Here is a 13,256-nt window from a genome sequence, read left to right on the forward strand (position 1 = left end):
GGAAAATTCGAAAATGGTGCATGCAAGATTTTCTCACTATCAGCCAAAGCCTTTTCACAGGAAGTTGACTGAAGAGCAGGCTAAAATAGCAAATGAAAGACTGGCTGCAGGAATGATCCTAGGAAAGAAACTGATCAAAGAATTGGTTGACGATGATGCTCCGATCCTCAATACAGAAAAAGAGCCTGAGTATTCTCCACTGTCGGACGAAGAGGTCGACGACAACTTTGACATAGAGTCAGATGAGTTGCTAATCGACTGTGGAATTGTCTCTGTACTTCCAGCAGAGTTCGACAGAGTATCTGAGGTATCTGAGAACGAAGATGATTTTCTTCCTGACGAGAATGTGGAAGAAACACCTGTCTGTTACTATGTAATGGGGAAAGGAGTGGTAGAAGAGCAAAAGGTTGTGTTTGAGAGGCCAGGTCGAGGAATGATGTATCATTTGAAGCCTTTATTCATAAGGGCGAAAGTGGATGATGTTCCAATAAACAAAGTGTTTGTCGATGGTGGGGCTGCTGTAAACTTAATGCCTTATTCCTCACTTCAGAAAGTGGGTAAATCTGACAAAGATTTAAGGCCCCATAATATGGTGTTATCTAATTTTGAAGGCAAGACAAGTGGAATACTTGGAGTGATTCAAGTAAAACTAGCTGTTGGTTCGATTGTCAGGTCAACCATCTTTATGGTGATTGCATCGCAGGAAAATTTTAAACTGCTGTTGGGTCGAGAATGGATCCATGGAATAGGGGCAGTTCCTTCCACCTTACATCAGCGTGTGGCCATTTGGAGACCAGATGGTATAGTGGAGAATATTGAAGCTGACCAAAGTTATTACAAAACTGAAAGTGGTCGTAGACACTTCGACCAGCATCTGGCAAATGTAGCTCCTTGCTACAAAGCAGAAGAGGTGTATTCTTCTGATGAAAGTGTGTCTAAGTATTTGAACTTAGACCCAAATTATGGTTTCATTTGGAATAAAGAAGACCCTAATGAACCATTGAACCATGAAAGTCCTCAAGAGCAAAGGACATTAGTCAAAGATGATGACCACTGAGTCAGAATACCTGGCTCGAATAACGGCTTATTTGGCCGAAAACAAAGAAAGAACGGCTTTAGAAGCCGAATTAGAGAAAAATATGGCTATTGAGGCCATGTTGGTAAAAAATGAGGACAGTCCTGAAGTCGATCACCAAGTCGAACGACTTGATGGGATATACGATGATGAACCTTTAGGTTTCGAAATGGATCCATTAGGATCAGTCAAAAGAATGCAAGCTCAAGATCCCCTGGAAGAAGTCGATTTGGGTGATGGGATCATTAAAAGGCCTACATATGTGAGCACGAAGCTTGCAAGTTGTTTAAAAACCAAGTTAATTTGACTCCTAAGAGAATACAAAGATTGTTTTGCTTGGGATTATCACGAAATGCCTGGTTTGGGTCGACAGGTGGTGGAACATCGACTACCTTTAAACCCAGGTAAAAAACCTATCAAGCAGCTTCCTAGAAGATTTGCGCCAGAGGTTATGGAAAAAATCAAAGTAGAAATTGAAAGATTGCTGAGAAGCAAGTTTATTCGAACTGCGAGGTATGTCGAATGGTTAGCTAATATAGTGTCTGTCATAAAGAAAAATGGTAGCCTTCGTATATGCATAGATTTCAGAGATTTAAATAAGGCTACCCCTAAAGATGAATATCCCATGCCGGGTGCTGAAATGTTAGTCGACTCTGCAGCCGGATTTGAATATCTCAGCTTATTGGATGGATATTCAGGTTATAACCAAATTTTTATAGCTGACGAAGATGTACCTAAGACGGCGTTTCGATGCCCATGTGCTTTAGGAACTTATGAATGGGTAGTAATGCCCTTTGGTTTAAAAAATGCTGGAGCTACATACCAACGAGCCATGAATTCCATGTTTCATGATTTTATTGACAAGTTTATGCAGGTTTATATTGATGATATTGTAATAAAATCTAACTCTGAAAATGGTCACTTGGACCATCTTCGACAATCTTTTGAACGAATGAGGAAATATGGACTCAAAATGAACCCTTTAAAATGTGCTTTTGGTGTACATGCAGGGGATTTCCTGGGCTTCGTGGTTCACAAGAAAGGCATTGAGATAAACCAAAATAAGACGAAAGCAATCTTGGAGCTAAAGGCGCCAGAAACAAAGAAACAACTCCAGTCATTGTTGGGGAAGATTAATTTCTTGAGGAGATTCATCTCAAATCTAAGTGGCAAAACGAAGATATTTTCACCACTTGTGAAGCTCAAGAACCAAGATCAATTCAAATGGGAGCAAGAACATCAACAGGCATTCGACCAAATAAAAGCTTATTTAACTAAGCCTCCTATTTAGTTACCCCCCAATAGGACAAAAAGTATGAAATTGTACATAGCTGCATCAGGCTCGACAATTGGGAGTATGTTAGCCCAAGAGGATGATAATGGCGTCGAAAGAGCTATATATTATCTAAGTCGAACCCTAGTAGATGCTGAAACTAGGTATAATGATATTGAAAAATTATGCTTATGCTTGTATTTCTCATGTAACAAACTTAAGCAATATATAAAGCCTGTTGATGTGTATGTGTCCTCTCATTTTGATGTTATTAAACATATGTTGTCTAAACCAATTTTGCATAGTCGAATTGGTAAGTGGGCCTTGGCGCTAACTGAATTTTCCTTAACATATGTTCCTTTAAAAGCTATGAAAGGACAAGTTGTGGCTGATTTTATAGTCGACCATGGGTTAGTCGAATTGTCTGTAAATCAAGTCGAACGAACTAACTGGAAACTGTTTTTTGACGGTTCTAGTCACAAAAATGGATCAGGCATTGGAGTTTTGATTATTTCTCCCAAAGGACTTCCAACAAAGTTCCATTATAAAATGAAAGAAATATGCTCTAACAATGAGGTCGAATATGAAGCCTTGATAACTGGTTTGAAGGCCCTAATAGATTTAGGGGCAACACGAGTTGAGATTCGAGGTGATTCTGAGCTAATAATTCGACAAATCAAAAAAGAGTATAAATGCATCAAAGAAAATCTAATAATGTATTATGCAATTGTGATACGCTTATTAGAAAAATTCGAACATGTTGAGATCTTGCATGTACCAAGATCTAACAATTACATTGCCAATGAATTGGCACAAATTGCTTCTGGGTATAGAGTTTCTAAAGACAAGTTAGAAGATATGGTCGAGATCAAGAATAAAGAAACCCATGAAGTATTAGACAATTTAGGTCAATTGTCGACGTCAAAATTCGAGGGGGTAGGTGATAATGTTGAAAGTAAAGTTGAAAGTAAAGATTTGTATGCCTTGGAAATTTTTGCCATCGACAATATGACTGATGCTGATTGGAGAAACCCATTGGTCCAATACCTAAATAATCCAGTCGGAGGAACTGATCGAAAGATTAAATATAGAGCTCTAAACTTTGTGATATTAGGAAATGATTTATACAAGAAAACAGCTGAGGGTGTATTGTTGAAATGCTTAAGTGAAGCTGAAGCATATTTGGCTGTGTCAGAGGTTCATAGTGGTGTTTGTGGAGCTCATCAGTCAGGCCATAAGATGAAATGGTTGTTGTTTAGACAAGGTTTATATTGGCCGACAATGCTAAAAGACTGTATTGAATATGCAAGAGGATGCCAAGAGTGCCAGAAATTTTCAGGCATTCAACATTTTCCAGCCAGTGAATTGCATGCCATTGTCAAACCTTGGCATTTTAGAGGATGGGCTTTGGATTTAATAGGAGAAATCAAACCTGCATCTTCTAAGCAACAAAGATTCATTTTAGTAGGAATAGATTATTTTACTAAATGGATAGAGGCAATCCCACTAGTTAATGCTGATCAAGAAGCAGTACTTAGTTTCATACAAAAACACATTATCTACAGATATGGGATTCCAGAAACTATTACTATTGATCAAGGATCAGTTTTTGTTGGTCGAAAGATGCAAGCTTTTGCAGCAGAGACAGGATTTAAATTGCTAACATCCACTCCATATTACGCTCAGGCCAATGGTCAGGTCGAAGCTGCTAATAAAGTGATTATAAATTTGATAAAAAAGCATGTGGGAAAAAAGCCAAGAAATTGGCATCAAATGCTCGACCAAATCCTTTGGGCCTGTCGGACGTCACCAAAGGAAGCAATAAATACTACCCCTTTTCATTTGACTTTTGGGCATGATGCTGTATTGCCTGCAGAAATTCATTTACAGTCAACAAGAATTCAACGACAAAACAGTCTTTCGTCTGATGAATACTGGAGTATGATGTTAGATGAACTAGTAGAATTAGATGAAGAACGACTAATAGCGTTGGATAAGTTAATAAGACAAAAGGAAAAAGTGGCGAAAGCTTACAACAAGAAAGTCAAAGAAAAAACATTCATGGTAGGTGATTATGTATGGAAAGTTATTTTACCCATGGATCAAAGGAACAAGTTATTGGGTAAGTGGTCCCCAAGTTGGGAAGGACCATTTAAAATTTTGCAAGTGTTTTCAAACAATGCATATGAAATTGAAGAACTAAATTCAGATGGTCGAATCTTGAGGATAAATGGTAAATATTTGAAAAAATATAAACCTATACTTCAAGAAATTCGCATAATAAAATAAAATCAAAAAATTATATTAAAATGGCTAAAAATTTGGCCAATCATTACAAAAGGTTCTTATAGAGCACGTTGATAGTCATTACAAAAAAGATAGCCAGCTAGGTCGAAAACAAAATTACAAAGTTGGAAAGTTATTCCTAAAATAGGTTAACTTGGCTGATTCAAATTCAATCTTAGAATCAAGTCGAGACAAATTTTGTTTGAGCTGTCGAACGCTGCTTTCCAACTTGAGGGCATTTTCACCATGACCAAGTCCTTTCAAGACTTCCTGGTCAACAATTTCAGGAGAAGGGACCTCTTCAGTTTGGGCCAAATTGATTTTCTCTTGTTCAAGATCTTGAATCTTCTTGTTGAGGTCTTCAATTTGAGCCTTGTAATCAGCAATCTTGTTGTCGATCTCTCCCTTCTTATCAGAAAACTTTAAAGTTTTTTCCTGAAATTCTTCAACCTTTTTGGTCGAAGCTGCACTGGCATCCCATTCCCTCTCCATTTCACGCTCTTTGTTCTTTGCCTGACGAGTAATGTTCTTCTTCGTCATGAGGTCCCTCCAGAGCTGGTCGAAGTACGCCTTAAAATCAAAGAAGAATTGAACAACAACTGCTGGAAGAGAAGCTTTGATTAGTAAGTCGAGGATTTTACGAATTTCTCCACCAAGATGTTCAGAACTTTCAAGAACAGCGAGAAACTCAGGTTCGTTCAGATGGGCTCTTAGCTGACATATAGCTTCAACAAGAGAAGCATCAATCTCAGCATCAGGATTGGTCGACTGAGCAGGAATCTCAAAAGAACTTGGTCGCAGCTTCTGAAGTCGAAAGAGAGCTTCTACAGGATTGGTCTTCTTCAAGTCCAGAATCTCCTCTTGACTAAGAGAACTATTCGAGTTGGTGTCATCAACAGTAGGGTGTTGTTTGGATTGAGAAATGATGTCTTACTTTGAACGAGAGGCTTGATCAGCAGCTTTAACATTTGCAGGTTGAGCTTGCCCAATAATAGGATTGTTTTGGGGCTCTGTTCGACTTCGACCTGGAGTGTTAGCCGAATCAGTGATACTTCCAAAAGCATCAGTCCGTTGAGGGCTAAAAAGGTTGGAGTCAGGAGCAGCCTCAGTAATATTTTCAGCAACTTCGACAACCTTCTCCTGAATATGGTCGACAATTTGGGCATTCTATTCAGAAGAAAGTGTTAGAAAACAATTTGTTAGAGAAAAAATATTGAAAGAGAATGTTAAGTTACCTCAGGAGGAATTTGAGAAGACGAAATTGTTGGAGCTGTTTGGGGCTTGACAATTACTTTTGGAATGTTCTTAACAATTTTCCGTTTCTTTGATGGAGTCGGAAGCGGGAGTCGTGAAAAAATTTCACTTTCTTGATTTGGTGGTGAAGTGGTTTCGTCTGAGTCAGCAGGGACTAGCAGCTAAAGAAAGGAAAATAACAATTAACAAGGGTTCAGGCAGTATTGACAAAAGATTAAAGGTCAAGATAAATACCTTTCTAATAGTTTTGTTTTTCTTGGTAGTGGTGGTGTTCGACGTACTAAGACGCTTTCGACCTGGTTTAGGAGCAGGGACTTCGACTTGAGCAGTAGGATCAGGTCCTGAAAGGTCTAAAATTGAGATTAGAACATTACCATTGATAATAAAGAAAACGAAAGTAAACATAAAAAACTTACTTATAGTAAGTTGATCCTCCAGTACGTCGAATGTAGTGTTCAGCTTCTTGACGAAAGAGTCTCCATCAAACAGTTGGTAATATTCAGACCACCATTCATTGAATTCTTTGGTTGTAAAGTAGGAGTTTTGGAAAGTGAAGGTGGGATGTTCCAAGGATTGTTTGTTATGAAACTTCAAGCAGTCGAGGTGTTGACGGGATGTGAACGGTCGACCAGAGTAACAAATATCACCATCATGGGAATATAAGCTTTTGGGCAGCATCTGGCTCAAACCAAATTGTCGAGAGACCAAGTTTGGTTGATAACCCACAAACCCATAGCACTTACCAGTCGACTCAATACGATGAGAAAGTAGTGTTGGAGTTAGAAAGGAAGCCCAAATAGCATTTAATTAAGCTCGAAGAGTAGGAGTATTCCCAGGAAAAATAGCTTTGAACCAAGTCGGCCCAAAGCATCGATTGGAGAAAGGGGCCATGGAAGCAATGAATGTTTTACATTAAAAAAACAACCTCACATATTTGAGGAGGTTGGGCCTGTTAGACTCATCTTGAGGAGTTTGAAAGGCAAGCTTGATGCCTTCGACCCTCCGGTCATACATGACCTCTAGAATGGATCTGGAAACAGTGTAACCTATATGTGACTCGAAGGTGGCATTCAACCAGTGTTGTAAGAGCCAATAAGGTCCCGATAGAGAGAGTTGTTTTGGAGTCTCATGCAGGCGTTTGATCCTTAAAGATGCTATGCCTAAAGTATGGTAAAGATAAGCAAGGAGAAGCTTACCTAAAGAGACCTTTCGACCTTCATGAATCTGAATAGCCAAAGGTATGTAAGCTTTGGCAATCTGAACGGATCTTGGACAAAACAGATAGTATGAGAGCCAGTAGGTGAGGAAGGCAACATGCTCTTCGTCAGAGACTTCTTCTGTCGACTTGTCATAATGATCTTGCATATACTTGGTGATGGTAGCATTGGTGAAGTTGAAATTCATTTCTGTGGGAAGAGTGGGGTCGAAGATCTCACCTAATGGCGAAAGCCTTGTGATGGCAGCCACGTCGAAGAGAGTGGGAGTCATCATTCCACAAGGAAAGTGGAAGGTGTTAGTCGAACCTTCCCAAAAGAAGATCGAAGCAAGTAGCATAGGAGGACAAACCCTATGACCAGTTCTAGATAATTGTATGGCGTCGAAGATGCCCAATTCCTCCCATCTTTGTTGTTTTTTCGCTTGAACTTTGTTAAGCCAAGCCAAGTACTCTTTGTTGCCAGGAGCTGGGGTCGAACGAAACACCCTAAGTGTAGGGTCCATAAACTTCAAGTCGAGGGGACGTGGTTTGTCGAAAGCTACAGGCATGGTGGTTTGGAAGCAAGGAAAGAAACCAGTGGTTTGCTCTGGGTGGTAACGATGATCTGGTAATGGCCCTGAGAAAGCCATTAATTTATCAGTAATCTGAAAAGGGATTAACATCTGGTTTTGCCAAATAATGGTTTTGGCTTCTGTGAGGTTGGGTTGAGGAACAAAATCCAACCCTTGTTCTTCCTCTTCACGAGACATAATAAACCCTAAAGGGTTAGAACCTGTAGCATAAACAATAGTGTTGGTGTTTGCAGCAGCCATTGTTGTTGTGTTTGGAAGAGGAGAAGAAATTAGTTTGAAGGTTAGAGAAGAAGAGTGTTCTTTCTGAAACGTTTGAGAAAGAAAAATGAGAAAAAACTTGCACATATATATAAGGCTGTAGTGACGTCATAAAAAATCGTGCAAAAAGAAGTTGTGAAATCAAAGGTCATGTCAAAAAACGCTTTGGAAACTGGTTTTAGAAAGTGGGAAGTAGTTATAGCCCACTACCTAAGAATTAGGTAATAATTAGTACCTAGGGATGTGCAAAGTAATCATGGCGTTAGAAAAGAACAAAAGTCGAAACCCAAGAAAGAACTGAAACGCCATTTTTCTCTTTCCTAAAGTCAGTCGAAAGAAGTCGCTTGGGGGGCAATTTGTTACCCTAGGATTTCGACTTATTAAATAATGGTAAATAATCTCTAAAATAGGTGAGATTATTGAAGAATCTAAAGAGAGAAATCTGACTAAAAGGTCTTGTTTAGTCAGAGCTGTCGTTCGACTATCTACAAACCATCATTGACCAAGGTTCGACTAGATTTAGTCAAGATGCAGGTTCGACTAGAACAAACAGAAAAAACTTAGACATTTTTGTTTAAGTATAGCACTGAGGTCGGAAGGCATCAGAAGTCAAGAGGCAGTTGCAAGCAGTTTTTTGGCAGTTTCCACAGGACGCGTGGAGGTCTCACAGTTGAAGATCTTGCATGTCGAAGACACGTGTTTACTGATAATCAGTCGACCGTTAGTAGTAGTTATTTTATTTTTACTATTTAAGCAAGTTCCATAGGAACAGTTTAGAAGTCCGCATTTTCTACATAAACACAAGTAAACTCAAATCTCTGTGCAATAATGAGTAAAGAGTGCAACTTTGGAATGTACGTATGCGTACCAGTTTAATTAATGCAATCATTTTACGTTATATTTCATCTTTCAGTGCACATTTACTGCTTTTTTATTGCTTTGATTTACTTTAAAGCCTTTAATTTCAGTGTTTACTTTTACTTTAAAGTCACTGTTGCATTTAATACAAACCAGATACACATAGTATAACAAAATAAAGCAATTAGTCCTGGAGTATTCTAGTTGATTCCGCAAAAGTAACCTTTAAAAAGGAAACTAGCGCTTGTTTACCATTTTTCTGGGTAAACAGCGTGGCATTTGAATTGAGATGACTTTATTGGATTTGAAAAGTAGTTTAAAAGGGTTTGGAAGAAACTAGACAAACGTCACATCGGATTATCCGATTATTACCTAGCATGTCTAGGTCAGATCTGTGTTTGCTACCCGATTCACTACATCAATATGTGGCGGACAATACATTTAAAAGAAAGTATGTTGGAACATAGCATATGAGAGGAGGAAAAATATTCCCTATATAGTGGAGGAAGAATAAGTCTTCCACAATTTCCATGAGTTCATGGGGAAAGTAAGAGAAAATCGTTTATTCCCTACTACCTGATTTAAGAAGCCACCTTTATATACTCTTGCCCCAAGGTTGGGAAGATTACTCAGTAGTTCTCAGTGATTCAATATAATAGAATCTCTTGCAACCATATATGTGAGCAGACTCCCCTTTATTGTAATTTATCAGTACAATTTACGCTTATCATGGGATCCAGGTAAAATTAACCTAGGTCATATTCACATTCATTTTCAAATTTCCTAAATCATCCTTTTCAACAAGGTGAAACAAAGGCACTACCACTGCTAGCAGCACCGACGACGGTGACTAGGAAATCTTAGCAAAGATGCGGGTGTGTACACTGATAACATAGTTGTAAAAACCCCGTGGGAAGGAAGTCAATGTACTAACCTAGAAGAAATCATGAAGTCGGTCATGAGTTACAACATGCATCAGAACCTCGCCAAATGCTCTTTTGGAGTTCAGTTGGGCAAATTATTTAGATTCATGGTAACTAGAATGATAACATAGGAAACTCTAAAAAATTTCAGGCCATCATTGACATAAGAATCCTCGCCCCGGTGAAGGAAGTATAACATTTAGTAGGTCACTTGGCCTCCTTGTCCATGTTTCTTTCTTGCGTAGGCGATAAATTTTTTCATTTCTTCACCACTTTAAAGAAGAAGGAGAAGTTTGAATGGACAAGCGAGTGCAAGGAGGTGTTTGTATAACAAATAATTTTTTTAAACCCCTTTATTACTAACCCTCCAAAAAGAGGGTGTGCTGATATACTTATATTTGTCACTGACATGCAATATAATAAGCTTTGTGTTTGTCATGAGAAAGAGAAAACTGAATAGTCAGTCTACTTCGTCAACAAAGTGTTTAAGGGTGCAGATCTAAGATACCAGAAGATACAGATATTAGAATTGGAAGTCGTGATAACGGAGTGTGATCAAACAGACTGTATTCAAGGAGATGCCTAAAGGACGGTACAATTTCCGCTAGGTCTAAAGGATTATAAATACATACCTAAAAATTAGGCCAAAGTGGTCATATTCACAAACCACTTACCAAAGTCGGCCCAACGTGTTATGAGGCCTAAGACGAAACTTAATTTAAATTATTTTAAAAATGATATTTTATTAAAATTTAAACTAGTAATTTATATTTATATATATATATATATATATAGATATAGATATAGTTTATTATTATTATTATTATTAATTTTTTGTATAAATAATTATACAATTTGTTTTTAATGAACAATTAATAAACATAGAATGAAATATTAAAACTTTCTTATTCTCTCTCCCATGTATTTCTTTCATGTTGTAGAAATTCATGGGTGAGTACAGGGGCGGAGCCAAGGCCCAGCTAGCTCGGGCAGGCGCCCGGGCTCATCCCCTTTGTACTCTTTCAATTTAATAGTCGATTTTTAGACAAAATCGGGGGTAAAATTAGGGGCAAATTTAGTAAAAATAGAGTGTGAAAATTAAAATAGATGAATAATCAATTATGTGAAGTTTTTGCCCAGGCTGCCTAAAATTCCTGGCTCCGCCACTGGGTGAGTAGCTACAACAGAATTTGAAACCGTGTGTCAAAAATATAATTATTAGAACTTTTGCCGCAAAACCATTACGTCACTTGATACTTTTTATGAAACATTTATTTATTATATAATGTTTGAGGCCTTACTTATCTGCATTTGAGGCCTATCTTAAAGGCCAGAAAATTTGAGGCCTAAAATGATAGCCTCACTCGGAAAATTATACCTCGTACCGCTACCATTATTTCTCTACTCTTATATTTTTTAAAATATTCCAATTCTATCCTTTTAATTTATAAAATAATTTTATTATTTAATATTTACCATTTTACACTTCTACCAAAGTGCATCGAATAACTTGCAATCAAGTTTTCTGGTTTGTAATTTTTCTTCACCGGATAACCTGCAGTCAAGTTTTCCTGTTTGCTATTTTTTTTCACCGGACAACTTGCAGTCAAGTTATCCGGTTTGTAATTTTTCTTCACCGGATAACTTGCAATCAAGTTTCCCGGTTTGTAATCTTTCTTCACCGGATAACTTGCAGTCAAGTTTTTCGGTATGTAATTTTTATTCACCAGATAACTTGCAATCAAGTTTTCTAATATGTATTTTTTCTCAAATAACTTATGCAACAATTAAAAACCAAGTCCTAAAGTAAATAAAACCGTGGCCTATTCAAATAGGCATGGTTTTTGCAACTTATGAAAAATGTATATCCCACGCTTGAGAACCGTTGCCTAATATTGTAGATAACTATTTTATTTACTTTTGGCCACGGTTTTCCTTGTTGCCTAAACTTTTTTTTTTGTAATTTTTAGGTTAGTTAAAAATTATGCACCATCATCATTTCTAAATGGTTTTAGATCTTTTTCCTAACAATCATTTTCATGTTTCCATCATATTTTGACTTCATCAAGATTAAATGCAGTGTTTGTAACGCCCCAAACTACTTTCAAGATTACTGACTGACCTCACAACGTGTGAGTGAGGAAACGTATGATGAAAAGACTCGTGTTGGTTTGTGGGTTTAGTCGGTAATCCTGAAAGTAGTTAAAGGCGTTGCAGACACTACATTTAATCTTGATGAAGTCAAAATATGATGGAAACATGAAATGGTTGTTAGGAAAAAAATCTAAAACCATTTAAAAATGATGATGGTGCATAATTTTTAACTAACCCGAAAATTAAAAAAAATAAAAAGTTTAGGCAACAAGGAACAACCGTGGCCAAAAGTAAATAAAATAAAAAAATAAAAAAGTTTAGGCAACAAGGAAAAACCGTGGCGAAGAGTAAATAAAATCGTTATCTACAATATTACAAACCGAATAACTTGACTACAAGTTATCCGGTGAAGAAAAATTACAAACCGGATAACTTGACTGCAAGTTATCCGGTGAAGAAAAATTACAAACCGGATAACTTGACTGCAAGTTATCCGGTGAAGAAAAATTAGAAATCGGAAAACTTGATTGCAAGTTATCCGATGCACTTTGGTAGAGGTGTGTAATAGTAAATATTAAATAATAAAATTATTTTATAAATTAAAAGGATAGAATTGGAATATTTTAAAAAATGTAGGAGTAGAGGAATAATGGTAAGGGTATGAGGTATAATTTTCCCTCACTCAATTTGGAGTTGGGTTGGCCCTGCCACTTACTTAAGACCTCATTCTATTTGATATATCGCCGACATGTGGAAGGAGTTTAACAAAGATGTATAACTAGTTTGATAAAAAAAATAGTGAAGGAACATATTTTAAAATAAAATAATTCCTTTTAAAATTTTACACTTATATTAATTACAAATTTTAAATGAAAAAAATAGAGTTTAAAATTTTAAAAAATAGTTTTTACAATTTATTTTTATATGATTTCTTTTCTATGTTATGCCATACAAATAAAATTAAACAAAAAACCGTGGATGGCAGGATTCAAACCTGCGCGGGCAAAACCCACATGATTTCTAGTCATGCCCGATAACCACTCTGGCACGTCCACTCATTAATAAATTTTTTCAATACAATGTATTTAACATTAAGCATTAACAACGCCTTTGTTTTAAACATGTGTCGTGGTTCATTGAAGCTAATAAAAACTAAATTCTGGTTCTCAAGGTTCGTGTTTTTTGTGAGATCAAGGCTCAAAACAAAACCACACACATGATAATGTAATAAGCTTTGTATTTATCAAGAGAGAGAGAAGACTGAATTGTCAGTCTACTTTGTCAGCAAAATGTTCAAGGATGCAGATCTAAGTCGTGATCGTTGATAGAATGGTTACTTCTTGTAGTGATTAACCATTGATACAAAGTTGGGAACAATCACGAGTGTTAAATAAACAACATTACCTCTACTTAGTTCACACAAACATAATGCTTTCAATCTCAGTGC

General features: G+C 37.0%; 1 non-coding gene across 1 annotated transcript; it reads right to left on the reverse strand.

Annotated features, from left to right (window-relative positions):
- Positions 1–12,782: 12,782 nt before the first annotated feature.
- Positions 12,783–12,864, reverse strand: TRNAS-AGA (transfer RNA serine (anticodon AGA)). The gene has a single exon. It is a non-coding gene; the product is annotated as a tRNA-Ser (tRNA).
- Positions 12,865–13,256: the final 392 nt, after the last annotated feature.

This window comes from Vicia villosa, linkage group LG7 (assembly GCF_029867415.1).
Source record: "Vicia villosa cultivar HV-30 ecotype Madison, WI linkage group LG7, Vvil1.0, whole genome shotgun sequence".
NCBI classification, from domain to species: Eukaryota; Viridiplantae; Streptophyta; class Magnoliopsida; order Fabales; family Fabaceae; genus Vicia; species Vicia villosa.